Raw genomic sequence first — 19,081 nt, forward strand, 5'->3', positions numbered from 1 at the left:
ACAAAAAATATAGCCGTGTGTAAATAGATTAAAGTTTATAATTTTAAGTGGTCTAGGGCTGTTACAAAGCAGATCTTTCTATCAAACAACATGATGTATAACTCACCTACGTATGGTCAAGTTGTATTACATGAGAAGGAACATTTAACCAAAATTTTGAAGCGGGGTTTTTGATATAGGGGATTTTCATTACTTGGTAATTAAACTCAAAATAATACTTGTTAAGTGGTTTGTCTCGTGTGAACTTGCTTTTAGTACTTTGGGATCGCTTAAGTGAGCAAGGGAACAAGGGTGGGCCGTAACTCAACCATCAGCTAAATAGCCAATCATGCTTTTAATTGGAACAGTGTTATATGCTCCTGATGTATTAAGTGAATTATCTCACCCTTTCATCATAGATTGTTGGGCTTATTAACTGAGTTACTGTTTAACTGTTCCCTCCAACAGGTCATTGTTATAAAGTGTTCCGGAACCGTCACTTGTTCTCATTTGAATAATATTCTCATTAGAAAAAAACAAAATAAAAATGATGTTTGGAAGAAATACTTGATTATTTATAGTTATTGAACATTGTATGCAAAGGCTTTTTTATAGTGGGCATTAATAATGAAACATTTATGACGCAACAAATTATTGGTTGAGCATCAGCGCAGTGTCACTCAAGGAGCTGGCATAGTTTCTCTTCTGTCTGTTGTTTTGCTTGCAGAATAAACTGAGCTATAGACTAGAAGTTTTGTATAAACATAGATAAAGTCGAGTTATGTGACAGTGCATATCCCTGGGATTTCGCAGTCTCAGCGAAGTGTATTTATTGCTTATTGGTCTGCCACATGTTTCTTATTTTTTATTAGTATATACGTCTCTTTGTCTACGATACTATATCTTAGAACAAATTGAGTCATAGTCCATAAACTTTTCATACACTTTCGTTTTTACATAAATAAAATCTAGTTAGATGACGGTGCATATCCCTGGGATTTGGCAGTCTCAGCGAAGTGTATTTATTGCTTATTGGTCTGCCACATGTTTCTTATTTTTTATTAGTATATACGTCTCTTTGTCTACGATACTATATCTTAGAACAAATTGAGTCATAGTCCATAAACTTTTCATACACTTTCGTTTTTACATAAATAAAATCTAGTTAGATGACGGTGCATATCCCTGGGATTAGGCAGTCTCAGCGAAGTTTATTGATTATTGGTCTGCCACATGTTTCTTCTCTTTGTATATTAGTATGTATGTGTGACTGTCCATGACACTATATCTTGTAAAAGAACTGAGTAATAGACTTGACATTGTATACAAAACACGTTGTTTGGAGTATTCTGCCTTATGCAAGTATTAATTGTTTCCCTAAAGATCTGACCATCCACTCCCCTTTCGAATTGCACAATTTTGTAATTATTGTAAGAATGGCAGTGATGATGTCATTGCATTAGGTAACGTAAGTCATACGCTTAAGTATGTCTCGCTGTATTTATGTAATATTATAAATATTGTATTATATATTATTAAGTAATATTTTACCTAAAGTGTATATCCCTTATCACACAACGTATTGACCCCCTCAAACAGAAGAGGCAAATAAAGAATATTTTAAGGTTAATTTAAATGAGGAATACTTTATAATGAATTATCTGTTTTATATACAGGATGTAAATTAAGTCCTTATACGCCTGAATATATTCCAAAAGAATTAAGATATCGATATAATATCTTCATCATTGACTTTTGAAAAGTCATTTTTGACTTTTTAAGGATAAAAATATTTCGCCCCTCCTTTTTCAAAAGGGGTAGAAGGGGTTACTTTAAATTACAAATCGCAACCTCTAAAACAATGAAATTAACAACAAATCTCTAAGACGATCCTAGCAAAAGTTATGGGTAATAACCCCCTACACCTAAGGGTGTACATTGTCTTGATACACCTTGATATGTTCCAAAATTATTGAGATATCAATGTACAATCTTCACCATACTTATTAAATTATTTTTTGGGTTTTTTAGGGTAAAACAAACTTCAGCCCATATCTTGTGAAATGTCATATTAAAGGGCTATTCAATAGAAATACAGTGACACCAAGAAAGCAGCTTTAATAGACTTTTAGAATAGACTTGTAAATCACATGTCACAAGATAGGGGTTGAAATTTGAATATTTAAAGTTACTCACTTCTACTCTCCTTTGAAAGGGGGGGGGGATTTCGTTGTCCTTCAAAATATTACCCAAACAATTTTATTAAGTAAATTGAAGATTGTACAACGATATCTCAATCCATTTGGAATATATCCAGGCATATCATGACTTAATTTACACCCATAGATGTAAGGGGTTGTTTTCCCATAAATTTTGCTAGGTAAGCCTTAGTGGTGTCCCAAGATACGGGTTGAAATTTGAAAATTTAAAGTGACCCCCCTCTACCCCCTTTAAAATAGGGGGGAAATCTTTTTATCCTTAAAAAAGTTTAAACAATATTTTAATACGTATGGTGATGATATCTCAAACCCTTTGGAATACATCCAGGCGTATCAAAACTTAATTTAAACCCTGTTTAAATATGTTATCCTTCGAAACTAAATACTTTCTAGCATTAATGATTATTGTCCATGTGTGGAATGTTTTACTTTGTGTATGTGTTGCCTGCATTACTAATGTAATTTATTGTGAAGGTATCCTGTTATATTCTGATAATATTTATTTTTGAACTTATCCATCTCAATTCCCTACAAGGATTATATACACTGACACGGCATTACGTCTGCAATACATCCACCACATTGGCTGTTTACTGGTTTTTGAAGTTCTATTAGATCATACATAACAGAGCATTTTTTTAATATTAAAAAATAATAATTTACAATAACCAGATTTTGTTTGATAATTTTAAAGTTCGTAATATTACTCTTAAAATGATACATATAAATGTACACATAATGTTAACATAGTGACAGTGAACATCTGTATTGTAATAAACTGATATCAGTAACGTATGCTCATACATGACTAGTGTATCAGGATGTTTATAGCGTATTCAAGATTTATTTAAATACCGCAGAAGAAAAATTTTAAAATGTGTATACAATCCAAAATTTAACTCAACAAAGCCACATGCTAGATTTTGTCAAGCAATATAAGGAAAAATATATAATTGTTAAGCAGTTTTAACAGAACTTTAATATATTAGGTTAATTTTGAAAACAGTTTAAAAATATTATTTTTATCTTAAACAGTTAGTCATTGGCAGAGAAATAAATCTAGTTGCTTAAAAATGTGTATTGTTTTCTGGATATACATTTATACTAAACATGTTATGGTTCTATTATGTTAAGTAATGTACTTGGGGCTGAAGACTTTTGTTGAGGACTTTTAGTAGTCCTGATACAATGAGAATAGACGACCGCTAAGAAGCCGCAATGAGAGTTGTAATGATGTAAGAGTAATGAGATGCTGTGGACAGTAATGCCCGAGGTACCTTTGCTTCTCTTACGGGCAAATGAGAATGCAACTAAGCAAACAAGTTTATGTCTTACGGTGGTCGTTTTCTCGTCTTTCTTTAGAAAATACACGGGGGAATACGGTATTTTAAATTATCGTCGTTTAAATGTACATCATAATATTAAATAATGAACAAAGACATCTCAAATATTTAACGAGTGGCCAAGAATTTAAAGGAGAATAAACACTACAGACACGTAATTGAAAGTTAAAGCGTAAGTGTGATAAATTAATCTTCTTTGAAATGAGAATCTCTATTTTCCTGAAAAATTATTCTGTCTCTATTATCGGGTTCCCTAGTAAGGAAAAGACTTTTGTTAAACATCAATCCACCGAAAATATTCAAGGAACTGAGAGCCAACTTGGACTGTATAAGCACACAACCTGGTGTTCTTGCAATAGATACAGGAATTTCGTCTAAGAAGGACATCGATCGTCGGCTAAGCTAGTTTTGGTGCAGATCAAAATGAGATAGTATCAAAAGGATTGAAAGGAATGAAAGGTGAAGGAAACAGGGGTTTTCGGACATTTGCCATCGTTCAGTGATACAACAAATCAGTAACACTACGTTTCAAGATCTGCACTACTCCTCATCTCATTACACATCCATGGATTAGGAAGAGATCAGATTGCAGATCTCGAAACGTAGTGTTACTGATTTGTTGTATCACTGAACGATGGCAAATGTCCGGAAAATCATGTTTCCTTCTTCACAAGCTATAAAATTGTCAAAAATAAATTTCAAAGAAGTATGAAGTTATATATTTTTTTTAAGGAGAAGCCGATCCTTTTTTTAAGAGCCCTATTCTTCCCGTCCTCAAGGGCCACTCACTGACCTGTAATCAAACAGATTAAGGAGGAGAGCTCATACATTACAAGTTCGATAGCATTGATAAAAGAATTTATATAAGAGAAATATTTGATATTATCAAAATAACACTATTTTTTAACTACCCATCTATACACTAAAGTGGTTTAAATAGAAAATTTAATTTTAAGAATGCTCTGGACCCTATAAATTAACACTGCATGCATCTTGTTCATAAAACTTTAATTGGTGGGTCATGAGTCATAAAAATTAACAGTACTGCTTTTTCCATTTTTGTAAGGATGTATGGAACAGATCTGGTTGCATAGTTGTGGATATCATGTTGATAACTCTATAACTTAGTCCTTGTATTCGCTGAATAGGTTTAGGTGACAGAGTATTGAGAGTCAGAGCACACATCTATCTCTGCCCCCCTCCCCCACCCACAAACACAGCATTGTTGATCACAACAGTGTCTACAATGTTATCTCACATTGTGGCTGCCACCCCGCGCTGTTGACTGAGTAAATCGAGCTCCTGATTTTATATTCCCACCTCAATTATTGTGATATCTCTTTTTGCAGTGACGTAATTTCCTTTACTCCAATACAAAACAGAATCCTCTGTGTCAAATTAATCAGTAATAAACATGAGAGCTGAAATATTTACATCAAATTTAGTTAAGACTTGGGCAGTATTGCAAATAAGTTAACATTTCTTAACGTATTCCTACTGTTACTGAAAAATTGCAAGTTCGCAATCTTATGCAGTTATTATGGAGAAGGAATTGCAATCTTAAACTCTTCTGTACTGAAACTGTACAAACATAAGCCATTCAGAATTCAGAGTGCAGCTAAACGCTAAAAGGGTGCAAAATAAACGTAATTTACTTTAGACGTTTTTTGCATATTTAGTGACCACTCAGTGAAATAGGAAGTTGCGTTTTAAAACATAGATAGGCTAAATTATTCAGCTCCAAAAAAGTGGCATTTTAAAAATAATTATTTATATAATATATACTCATTGCAGTGCTAATATGATTATGTTGATGCATTTTAGTTGACAATAAAAACTATACAAAATCAAAATAGTCACTTTCAGGCCTATCTGACATTTTAGTAAATAATTATTTTAAGTTTAGCTATTGGTTTAATAATATTTAATAAATACTCATAATTGTGAAAAGAAAATCTGGGAATAGATTTAATCAGAAATATTTTGTTTTGTTCAAAAAAGATATTTAAAATTTACAACAATATGTTGGCAACATCTATTTGTTCTCCAGAGAGCAAATCAGACGTCATATAGTTCTCCTGTTTTGTAGCTAGAAACAGTTACCTATACCACAAGCTTTTCCTTATCAGTACCTTTATTAGGGAAGAATACTCGATTACTCGCCATGGGATAATTTATAGTAGTACCTTCCACCATTCTATTTTTAAAATAGGTAAATTGTACTCACCCTTCTAAAGCTTATCAATAACGGTATTTCAGATCAGTAAAGAACGTGCGAACTTTTCATCCTCTTCTAAGTGTTCTAGGGCTATCATTTTATCACATACAGTTTCAAGGAGTACAGATATTTAACAGTGGGTGCAATGACTTGTCTCTTTGCAACTTACCAAATCTGATAATTTTTATCCGTACCAAGTGTCAATTACAAATAATACAAATTACTATTGAGGTTGTAATTAGTAACAATCCTAAATTATTAATAATAACTTTTGTAGTAATTAAAAGAAATTATAATTATTAATGACATTTTTATATAAGAATAAAAAAGCGTGTTACTGCATTGTTATAAAGATGGTAAAGTAACTAGAAAGTACATTCAACTAAAACTCTAATTTTTTAAACGAAATTGTGAAACATTATATCAGGTTTAAATTCCAATCATAACATCAAAAAATATACTAATTAAATAGTAAAATGAGAGTGGAGTAAGTACAGAGAGTAAATATGGATTTTGAAACACTACGTGAATGAAATTAATACCAGCTGTAATATTGACAATGATAAACTGCTCCGGTGAGGGAAATGTAACATTACTGTAAATATACATGGGGTCTCTAAGTAACCAACTTATTACATCCACACAGAGTATTCATGTAGTAAAGGAAATCTAAAAAAGAAATAAAAAACACGAAGAGAGAATAAAGTGTGTTACTGCCTTAATTTATAAAATCTGAACTCCAAACATCAAAATAGGGCCTTCAAAGAAAGCTGCGTTTAATGCAAGTAGTTACTCAAATCATCGGTTAGATAATAAATAGAAAATTATCATATAAAAGTAAAATATCATAAACTAGCAGTGTAATGAGTGAATTATATTTCAGACACAAATGTTGAGTTTGCCTTCTTGTCACGATAAAAAATATGTGCATATTTATAGCCAATCTGCTTTATTCTGGTCTTAAAATTCTTTTATTATAGCTGATGTTACCGTATCTCCCTGTTTACGGAGATATATAAAACTTACACAGGTCTACATAAGACTTAATTTTCTTATCTGGAACAGGTCTTACTCTGTACTCAACAGTGGTTGCAGAAAGGTCGAAACAAGTAGTAATTTTGTTGCTATAAAGATTACTCTATGCTTTAAAGACTATAAATGTAAACAAATTGAAAATAGTGGTTAAATAACGAATTATATTTAAGTTGACTATATTTTACAAGCTATTTCAATTTATGTTTTAAGAAGAAAGACAGATATCTTCTCAAAACATGAACGTATTGAACTAATGGTAGTTATATAAATTCCTGCAAGTCCCGTAAAATATCATTAGTGAATTCCAGGCAGTGTGTGAGGTATGGGCGAGATGAGCGCGGTAGGTGATATCTCTCTGTATTGGATATTGAGGTCTAAGATGTATGTTTAAAATCTTGCGTCTCGTTGTCTGGTGGAATGTTATTACATTTACAGTCATGTATATGATCATATCCAACATATTCCGCTTAAAGTTCAAAGAGAATAACCAATATTACACAAAATGTACGTTTAATATTTAATTATGACTTGTTAAGGCTAATTATTTGTTTCCGGAAAGACCGATAATACCATGAACAATTGTCTTCGCTTTGATCAATACTTATCGTTTATTACATCACTGAGTTGGGAGAATAAGGGTTCAGTATTATTTACATTATCACATGTACAATTTTTCTGTTTAAATTAAAAGGAGAAAGTAGAGCTCTTCAATTAAACGCTTCAACAGTGAGCGCAAGACACAACCAGGGTTCAAAGTAAAAAAAAAGATAACAAAAGTATCGTTGTAATAAATAAAAAACTTCTAGTGAACTAGTCAAAGCGTATCTAATGTAGGTTGCTACGAAATTGCATTTTCAAGAGAAGAGAGCTGCTCTCAAAGTCGAAAGGAAAATTAATTTTAAAGACTGTTTTAAAAGAAAATTAAACGAGTCAACAGTTGACATTCCAGTGGCTTTGTATAAATCGTGACGTCAGTTCCACCTCAAGCATAAAATAGCAAACGGAAGTAAAATTTGGATAACTGATCTCAGAGCGATCTGATGACCAGATCTTGTCATGACACTTGTTGAGTTCTGGTGGCAGGCCCTAGTAACTAACTGTATGGATTGGGCTAGATTACCAACGTCACAGAATTTTGATTTACTTCACCAGTGAGGCCTGTTTAAATAGACGATCTGCGCTCTTTGAAGTATAAAACAATGTGAATAAGTCGACTGACTCTGAGGGGCGAGCATAAGTATAAGCTATAGTGATGTGAACAAGTCATATGTATCCCACGAAGCTGGCTTTGCTGTTATTTACCGTATTTGAAAGCTAGCAAAAATATGTATTGGTGACACATTGCTACAAACAACTTCTGCAGAGGCATGTGTAAGATACAGAGTAACCAATTCAAGAAGGCCACCATTGAGATCTCAGCATGTATTAACTTAAAACTTCATTTTCCAATATGGTGGTCAACTTTGAAATTGCTGTGCGAAACGCTTATTTTTCCTGAATAATTCGGGGTTTAAAAACAATGCTAAGATTTTTAAAATTATTAGTGTTATTTTAATATACGGTACTTACCCGTTTAGCCGCCAGGAGCGCTGAGCGTATCAGAATCTTTTAGTCTTGTCTTACAATTTGAAAAGTTAGATTCGACCCAAAGTGTATTTTGTAATGTAATGTCAAAAAGCTGTTTCAATATCACAAATAGTTTATTTTATAGTTTATTTTATTCAATTACTATTAAATGTAAATCAGATGATGTTAAAAAACTGTGATGAAATAAATCTAGTGGGATTAGGTCCGTGGATTTTGCTGAGCAAGTTTCATTTCCATTTGCAGTTTTTATTCCACCTTGGATGACCAATGGTATAGTGTAGCAAGTGCGGTGGTCATCACAAGATGACTGAATCAAGCAACGTCGAGCGTGGCTGCTGCTTGGGTAGGTGACCGCTGAGCGATCTTGTCCTTGCAAGCAGCCCGCCTGTTCGGCCGTTGGTGGTGATTCGGAAGTCACATTTAATCCGTTACCTCCAGAGTAAATATCAAAGAGGGCTTCTCGCCCTAACTATGCTTGATAAAACCAATACGTACTTTACCTTTATCTTTTATCGTTTAGAAAGTTGGGGGCTGCGTGAACGTTCTGTGGCGTAGCTCTGTTTGTTGAACATTGTTGCGTTCTCACATTCAGTGTAAAATGATCAATAGCGGGCAAACAACCTTCTCTAGTAACTGAAGATAGCGGGATCCTATAAGTCTTTCATAGTAAAAATTAATATCCAAGACTCGCTTATCCAGTATCAGGGTTTCCACTTGAAATTTCGTAGCTGACCACCATATTGGAAAATAGTGACCGTAAAATTAATTACGTCATTGTAGTAAACACAAAAATAAGGAAAAGCTCCTAATGCAAAATTTGCTATAATTAATACTTTCTCACATCTGAGATCGCAATGATATACTAGAACACGACATTGAAGGTTTCTACAATTGTAATAGCAAGTATTCATGTTTCATCTATCGAGAAAAATATCTTTACGACATAACCATCCAGAGCATAAAGTGCTGGAGTATTGGAATGCATTCCCCCCCCCCCCACCCCCCCCCCCCCCCACCCCCCCCCCCCCCCACCCCCCCCCCCCCCCACCCCCCCCCCCCCCCACCCCCCCCCCCCCCCACCCCCCCCCAAGACAGAGATATAACATTCCATTTTACCAGCAGCAATAATCTAGATAAATACAATAATAACAACTCACTGTTCAATGTGTGTGGAAGCACATGTTTTCTTTGCACAGTAAAAACTGGTATATCACAGTTATAAAGCACTGATTACAACAGATAGTAACAACCACTGAGCTACTCTTGGTAGAAACGGAAAAATTCACCAGGTTATTGTGTGGAACAAAGTTTTCTGATAAGTCTCAAGAATGTAGAAGACGGTAATAAATAACCTGAGACTGACTACAGTGGTCGTTTTCCTGTTTCCTGTCGAGAACTGTCACTCTCCACCACCACCAAACCTGCCCCAACACTGCAGCTGCAGACAGCACTGCAGACTAGACTCTTATCTACCAGCTGTCAATCACCAATGTAAATAGCAATTACCAGGCTACAGCCTTGAATGTCTCTGTATGCTCATATATTTTATCTGATTGACTCCAATAATTAATTGATGACTATTACTTACTCCTATCTGCCCCAAATAATACAATAATATTAATTTAATTTTTACTGAATAAAACAAAATGTCTAAATTTCCTTGTGGAATATGTGAGACTGGAGTCAAATATCAAGGAATAAAATGTGCTAGCTCCTGCAAAAAGTGGTATCACGCAAAAATGCCTAACATGGAGTTATAAAAAGTTTAAAAATCTCACAGACAAAGACATAAAAACGTGGTCGTGTGACACCTGCAAATCCAATACAATAAATATTGAAAACCTAACAAGTACACCTACACCCCAAAAACCATGCACACACTGACACGTCTCTCTCGTACACTGCAATAGAAGACATCCAAGCGAAAATTGCAGACAATGAAAATCCAGACCTAAATACATCACTTACCTTAGCAGCTGAATTCGGCAACATTCTCTTGGAAGAAAAACACTAAGCTAAAACAGGACCTTCTAGACTTAACACTACGAAACTCTGAGCTGGCACAGAGAATAAAAAGCCAAAGCAGTGTAAGCAAAGCTTAAAGACCAAGCCGTAATCGAAGAACTTGAAGATGACAAAGATGCCCTATCAAACAGAATAACTTCACTGCTTGAAACCACAAAGCAGCTTGAGAACCAGCTAGACAAAGAGAAAACACTGAGGAACGAGTTGACTAGTACTTTTGAAGGTCATGACATGCAACAGCTAAATGTAATAAGTGCACATGAAAAACAGAATATTGTACAAAATAATGCTATTTTATTGTTAAAGAAAAAGCTCGACAGCTTCCAGGAAAGGGACCTAAACAGGAATCCACTAATGAACGCCTCGCTGTCGGAGTGTGGAACACAGACTGAACCAGAGACTGGCATGACATCTTTAAACCCACTGGCACCTTTGCCCTCAAACGCACCACTAATAACTGATGAGTTATCTCAAATAAAACTGATGCAAGAAAAACTGGAGAACTCGATTCAGTCCTCAAATTCCAAAATTTTGTCAAACTTAGCTGATATAAAATCAAGACAAGACCACATAGAAAACCTACTGGAGAACGCCATGGCGCCTGCAACATCCGCAGCCCAAACAACTGTGGCAGAGATGCCTGCGACACCTGCGGCTGAGTCGATCGTCCTCCAAACAACCAGTATCACCGTGGCTAAGACACCTGTGACCGCCATGGCTGAAAAGATAACCAGTACCACCTTGGCTAGGACACCTATGACTGCCACTGCTGCAGAGACCGTGACTACCGCGGCTGAGAAGAGCAACTCTTCTGTCCACACTTCGGCATTTCGATCGCACCTACAATCGACTACACTTGATACAGAAAAAAAACAAGTACCATGAAAGAAAGCAAACCACCACTGAACCATCAATTAAATATAAAACTAAAAATTACAGAAGAAATTCACAGAACCACCGAAGTGTATCCTTACAGGTAAAAAAATCAAAAGAAGCGTCAAGTAGTGCAGAATATCGCACTGTAAACAAAGTTGAACCTGTGCTGAACACGGCGAGCAGAAAAAATCCACCAAAAACAGCTATTATCAGAGATCCAAAAGAATCTGTAGAGGCTTTCTTTAATAATAATATTCATCACTTCACAGAGCTGAGAAAAAACTACCAAATGAAGGAGGCCCTTTTTTAGGCCTGGTTTCTCAGAAAAGAACTCGCTACAAAACCCCAATAATTCCTTCAGAACACGCAACCATGGACTAACAAAAAAAAAGAAAATCAACCCCAAAATTCGAACTACTTTTACTCCACCAAAACACACAATATGTTTCGAACAAAATCGACCGCCTGCAGCACTTAATAGAAAAAGAACATCCTCATATTGTCATTCTTACTGAACACGGTCTCAGAAAGGAAGAGATTGAAAATACAAAAATACTCTCTGGCTACAATCTTAAGGCTCATTTTTCCAGATCAGAACACAAAAGCGGAGGAGTTGCTGTGTACATAGAAAACTTCCTTGAAGACGTCACTGAGGAAGTGAATGTGTCAAATTATTGCAGAGAACAAGTACTAGAAGCCGCACTTATCCAAGTAAAAAATGGTAAGGACAAGCTCAATATTCTGGGAACTTACCGGTCTCCACAGAGTAACCTGGAAGAATCTACCACCATTTTGTCACAGATAATTAATGAAAAAAATCTGGAAAACTCCCCACTAATTATCATGGGAGACATCAATATAGATCTGAGAAGGACTGACAAAAGAAACAGAGACTTAGGAGAAATCCTGACCTCCCATAATATCGAGAGGTTTGAACTACCAGCCAAGAGAATAACAAAGAGCACACAAACCTCTATTGACTGGATATGCTCAAACCTACCTCATGAGAAAATCACCACCAAGGTGATCCATGCAGGTATCTCTGATCACTCAGCACAAACCTGCCACCTTGTTAATGAGAAACCCACCGAGCCAAGCACATACAAGAGATCGTTTAGTCAAACTAATCTAGAGGAACTAAAAAGTGCTCTTCAACAAGAAGATTGGAGCAATGTACTTCTGGCAACTTCTGTAGATGAAGCCTTCAAACACTTCCAAACAACCCTGACATTAGCCCTTGACTCGTCATGCCCACGAAAAAAAGCCAGAACTAAGAGAAGAAAAACTAAGACAATTGAAGACCAAGAAGCCAACACACTAAAGGAAGAATATCTTAAAGCACTGAGAACCTATGAGCTTTCAGGGAATAAGGCCGACAAGGCAATAACTGCAGAAAGAAAAAGACTTTAAGACCTAAGGCTTAAAACTTTGAGGAAAAAAGCTTCCACAAACCATATCAATGCAGCTGATAACAAATCAAAAGCTACATGGGACGTAATTAAGAATACATGGTCAACAACTAAAGCAGCAGACTGTAAAAAAATAGAATTAAAAATCAATGAAGAGCTGGCCAAAGATTCTAAAAAGCTAGCAGAACACTTTAATAGCTTCTTCATAAATGTGGCTGAAAACACGCTTAAAAAAGCTAATATGAACCAACAAATCTCAAACTTACCACCACTCAACCCATATCCTACAAACAATGTTTCTTCAATGACTACACTAGCTCCCACAACAGAGAAAGAAGTTAAATTCACAATTCAGGAATTAAAAACAAAAAAACTCCGCTGGTTTTGATGAATTCTCATCTAAAATGCTGAAGTTCTGCTCAAATGAATTAATTAAACCTCTGGTAAATATAACTAACAGATCATTCAAAGCCGGAGAGTTCCCAACAAACCTAAAGCTGTCCATAGTATACCCGAAATTTAAAGGTGGATCAAAACAGGAAGTTAGTAATTACCGACCGATATCACTTATTTCCACATTCTCCAAGGTTATAGAAAAAATTGTCCTAAAAAGACTCCTACAGTACTGTACACAGCACAACTTAATCACAACTTCACAGCATGGATTCCTAAGGGGGAAATCAACAACTACTGCAATGATCGACATGGTTGAAACCATAATTGACAATCTCGAAGAAGGTAAACTAACAACAAGCATATTCCTCGACTTCAGTAAGGCCTTTGATTGCCTGGGGCACGAGCTCATACTGCAAAAAACTAGAATTTCTTGGAATAACAGGAACAGCTAAAAAGTGGTTCGGAAGTTATATCATGGGTCGAAGTCAGCTAGTTGAACTCAAACAAACAACAAATGGGGTAACAGGAAAAACCAAGTCAGGTCCCTTACCAGTCAACCGAGGAGTGCCACAAGGATCAGTTCTCGGCCCAGTCTTGTTCATCCTTTTCACAAATGATATGCCTCAGTACATAGGAAATCAATGTCACACTCTTATGTACGCGGATGACACCACCCTGGTCCTAAAAAACTCCAAGTCAGAAAATCTAACATCATCTTGTCTCACTTCAGTAAAAAAAGCTTATGAATACTGTAGTAAAAATGATCTGGCAGTAAACACTACAAAGACACTACAAGTTGCTTTTGGAAGGCGAGCAGAGATAGTTGAACACATCCCAAATGTGGAAATGAAGAATCATACTACGTTTCTGGGTGTTACCCTAGACAAAAATCTGACATAGGTGCCTCACTTGGACAGCCTATGCAAAAAGCTTAACACTGGCTACTTTGCAGTAAAAACGCATTGCAAGTTCTTGTGATACAAGCACTGCCAGGACTGGGTACTTTGCAGTTTTTGAGTCCCATCTCCGCTATGGTCTGGTTGTGTGGGGTGGAACCTCAAGGACTAACTTAGAGAGAGTCCTTAAAATTCAGAAGAAAGCCATCAGAGCCCTAGCAGAATTACACTACAATGACAGCTGCAGAACAGCATTTAAAACTTTTAAAATCTTGACTGTTGTGAATCTCTATATTGAAGCAGTGATCTCCAGCACCTGTAATGAAAACCCTCAAAAAAACAGTGATGTCCATCAGTACAACACAAGGGGTGCTGAACTATATCACCTACCGACCCACCACATGTCACTGTACGAGAGAAAACCAACCTACATTGGAAGAAAACTGCACAACCACCTACCTCCGGAGATAAGGAAACTTCAAGGCAAGAACTTCCAGCACATGCTAAGAAAATGGCTTGAAGATCACCCATTCTACTCATTGGAGGAATTCCTTGAACTCAACTAAAACTTGTATATATATATTATGCACTGTAAAAGATATTTTGACGCCCTTACAATTCTCCAAGGAATTTGTAAATAAAGATTGTATTGTATTGTATTGTATTGTATTGTATTGTATGTATAGAAATGTATGTAAAGTGTAAAAAACTTCATAAACCATGTAAAAACCCAATATTAATATATACATGGACATTAATAGAGAACACTTACCATTAAAAGGAAATAATCGCGCTGCGGTCAAAATGTAAACTCTTCATGTACCCAACAAAACATTCTGACACACACAATTCACTACGATTTGTCGAACTAGTGGATAGTTGAACGATGACTGACAAGCACTCACTCGAACTAAGTTACAGTACACGATATCTTGTGAAACACTGCAACAGCCCCGGAACACTCAGAGAACAGATACACTATCAGTCCCAGCCGCAGATAACATGGTACACAGAATGACGTCGAGACACAAACAGAACATTCAAATATTAAAAGCGTAATGTATTTATGAATATACCTCCTAAAACCATACATTTTTTTGTTTAGGAGGATGAGCAGAATACGGTAATATAATCAAATTCGTGATTTGCCGGGTTGGCCTTTAATCTCATAGATAGCCTACCATAAGTACTGTTGAATTTCCCAATTTATTTCTTGTTGAGATGTTAGGTCTGACATGCTACAGTACTTATATATTTCCTTTATCCTGTTTGAACTGTACTTAGTCTTACATTTTCAATTTGCACATTATAGGCTATCTTTTATATTGTGTAGTGTAACCTTTTTCTCCATTACGTTGTTGATTTGAATAATCTATTGAAAGTATTGTCTCTGTAGTAACTTACTAGGGCAAATGTAAAATGTTTAGAAATTTACAAAACAACTATAGGCCCTACATTTATAAAACTAACAAAATTTACAAATTAGCCTAGCACTTGTTAAATTTTTGCAAATCATGCTAAAAAATGTCTAACAACGACGAAATACAAATGTACTTACCTAACTCTTTCAGACACAATAGGTTAATTGGAGTCTTTACAGACTTTATTAGTGTTCTAATGAAATCTGGGTGGTAAAATACATTCCATTACTTGATTTAATAGTGGAACAATCGATCTACATTCACATTACCACATCATCAATATAAAAAAATATTTAACTACTAACTTTTAAGTTCAGACTTCAGCTTAATACGTAAACACTAAAAACTAACATTAACCAAGATAAACAGAAAGAAATAACAACAAACACAATCAACCACAGTATAACTAATTAAGATAAGATCAAGTAGGCTTCGTTTAAAGACAACCAGCACCAGCTGGATAGACAGACAGACAACTAAGCAGTGCTGTGCTGCACCCCGATTTACCAAAGAGTAACAAATGCTTTACTAAATTCTACTATTGGATAGCTTAATATGAAAATATGAATGCAGCAAAAGATATGAATGTACGGAATACAGGTAGTAGATATTATAAAACAATTAGTTGGTTGAACCTTATGCACGATTGAAGATAGTAATAAGGTAAGAAATTAGGTTGAGTACTTTATATATTTATACTTCTTGTTTTAGGTCTGCAGACCCTGAACGGGCCAATGTACACATGTCGCAGGTTCTGATGGGAGAAACATAGTATATTAGGGAGGCGAAAAGAGGTCTAGGGGATGGACTGACCTTAGTTCGGGTGATTCCCAATGAACTGGGAAAGTATCTTCCCAGGCGTGACACTTTTTCTGGTGTCAATCAAGACCAATAGGGGATACAAATCCAAACAAAGGTCGGGCTTGGATGAACGCTTGTTAAGCGTCCTGCATTAGGTGATCCTGCTATCAACAGAACCCTAGGATTTAGGTTAGTCCCCGGATTGTGCGCACTGTGACGGCGGTAGCCCACGGCGACTCATAATAGTGGTGCCAGGTTGGGCATGGCCAGACTCGACTGGTCTGTCCGGAATCGTATCACATACATACTTTTGCCACATACCGTGCCTGAGTGATCAAATAAAATCAGAATTCCTTTATTTTCCAACATTTTTCGAACAAATCAGTTTTTCAGAACAACTATTGTCACAAACTCTTAACACCAAATGATGTAAACGTAGTAGTTGGGAATTTCATTCATTAACATGTTTTTAATCTTAACTTTAAAGGTACTGTAAGACAAAGTTTTAAGGTGATCAGAAAGCTTGTTGTAATATGTTTGGGCCGAAGTATGAATAACTCTTCCTTTCCAACTCCAAGCTTACCTTAGGAAAGTGAAGCTTCCTACCATGGCGAGACCTGTGCTGAGACACCTCGTCATGGGAAGAGAGCATTTCGTAAATGTAGTCGTGCTCTTGGATCTTCAAAACACTATGTGTCATGCAGCAGTGTTAACATCCTGCATGCAGTGTCTACGGACAGCATATTAACTGTTTCCCGGTACAGAGATACATGGTCAAACCTCCTCAAGCAAAAAATAAAACGAATGGTTGAGTTTTAAGCCTCTGGATACGATCCATGTCCTACCTAGAAACTATATTACTGCCATATTCAGGGAAGTAGTAATAAAATACTGACATGATCAGTGACTGCACTAAATGAAGTTTAGCGGTCTCATGAAGCAAACCTCTAAACCTATACAGACCTCTCAGTCTTCCTAACACGCGCTGGAAGGGATATGTGACATGTTTAGTGAAGGTGACGGTTTGTCACGGACAGCCACACTCTTGCTCTCAAGTGAGACATACGCCTCACTCTTTTTAAGAGTATGTACTTGGTCGTATGGTGCAGTGTGCAAAACTGTTCACGTGTCTGAGTTGAGTTTCAGACCATTGGTTACTAAACACTTTGCTATGTTCTTCAGGTCATAATTAATCTGACCAAAAGCTTCTGTCATGTGGCTTGGCTCGTATGACAAGTGCAACTGTGAATCATCTGCATAAAAATGAGATACAGTTTTGCACAAAGCTAGGGAAGTCAGCTGTGTACAGAACCAGTCTAAGGCAACTGCCCTGAGGCATGTAGCTTTGCAAGGGGCGTAGATGCCATACTCCCAAGTGTGATAATATGCAGCTTGTCTCCAAGGTACGATACTATCCATGAAGTAACATCACCACCAAATCCGTAATAATGCACCCTTGCAATCAGCGTACTGTTATCCTAGAATCAAAAGCTTTAGAGTAGTCAAGAATTATAAGAGAGCTATATTCTCCTTGTTTTTAGCATCAATACTTTCACTAACAAATTTTCTCAACGCTGAACATGTATTATGATTCTTTCTGAATCCGGGTTGCAGTTTTTGGAGTAAGTTACGTTCATGCATGTGAATTACTATTTTCTCCAGGATCTTGAACATTGCTAAAACTATGGATATTGGTCTCAACTGGTTCACACTAGTTCGATTAGTTATTTTCGGTATTTGACGAACAATGCTTTCTGCCAAGTTTGTGGAATTACCTCTTTATTCAGTGATTCATTCATCAGATAAGTTATGGCGTCAATGGCGGACTCACAGTTTTAATCATTTACATCATTTCTATTGACATTGGATCACTTCCTATCGTATTTATTATTTGTTTTACTGTTTACTCAGTGACAGCATTGGACTTGAAATCAATCATTTTCTCATGTTGTTTATTTGTCATAAAATAGCCAAAGATGTCCTTATTTAATTCATTTCCAGTTTCTGCTTTTGCAAAGTATCTATTTATATAGTCAATATTAAAATCATGCTTGACCTGATCTCCACAATTATTGTGTTGATCACATTGTTTCAAACAAGTCATTTTTTGGTATTTGTTGTTGACAGTTTCTTTTGCAAAGTATGTTCTTTTGGCTTGCCATACAACTGTGTTTAATGTGTTTCGTGTCCTGGTACATTTCCGAATCTCTGTCATTTTTTGACCTCCAATATTTATTTATAGGTTTATTTTTCTTTAGTGTAAATACTTTGATTTCGTCATTTCTCCAGGGAGCTTTTCTTTTTGTTACTTTCTTGCATACTTTTGGTTCGTGATTGTCATACACTCTTATTATCATAGGCGTTATCATCTCTTCAATTACATTTACATCTTTAATTTTCCAGTTCTTTTACCACGTGATCTACGTTAGATCTAGAAAAATCTCTATAACAGATTATCTTTGGTTCTAAATTGTCCTTCTTCAGAATCAAATCACAATAAATTTAATTGTGGTCTGTAATTCCCTTTTCTCTGTGATCCCTCTTGACCTCAGCCGACTTGCCCAATATAATGTGGTCTATCATTGTGGTTGCTGTCACTCTTGTTGGTTCTTCAATCAATTGGATTGTATTAGTTCCTCGCAAGAGTCAGCGTAGTAATTCGACTGACTACATGTTTTTGACGTAAGATCAATATTTGTGTCACCTAAACAGATCACAGAATCGACTTCGACCGCCAGATTAACAAACAGGGAGTGAAACAAAGTAGCAAGGCATGCCTTAGGGATATTACGTCACGAACGGTGGCCTTGGTGGTTGGGCGCCCCCCTCCCAATGTAAATCTGTGTGTCAAGTGTAAACTTGGCCATACGGGGCTC

General features: G+C 36.0%; 1 protein-coding gene across 1 annotated transcript in view; it reads right to left on the bottom strand.

Moving 5' to 3' along the window:
- Window positions 1-15,852, bottom strand: part of LOC124366998 — a 413,006-nt gene extending 397,154 nt beyond the window's left edge. Inside the window, exon 1 of the mRNA XM_046823655.1 lies at window positions 15,542-15,852. The gene's annotated coding sequence lies outside the window, so the exon portion shown is untranslated. The remainder of the gene's footprint in view (window positions 1-15,541) is intronic.
- Between the last annotated feature and the right edge of the window lie 3,229 nt (window positions 15,853-19,081).

Source organism: Homalodisca vitripennis, chromosome 7 (genome assembly GCF_021130785.1).
Source record: "Homalodisca vitripennis isolate AUS2020 chromosome 7, UT_GWSS_2.1, whole genome shotgun sequence".
In the NCBI taxonomy this organism is placed as follows: Eukaryota; Metazoa; Arthropoda; class Insecta; order Hemiptera; family Cicadellidae; genus Homalodisca; species Homalodisca vitripennis.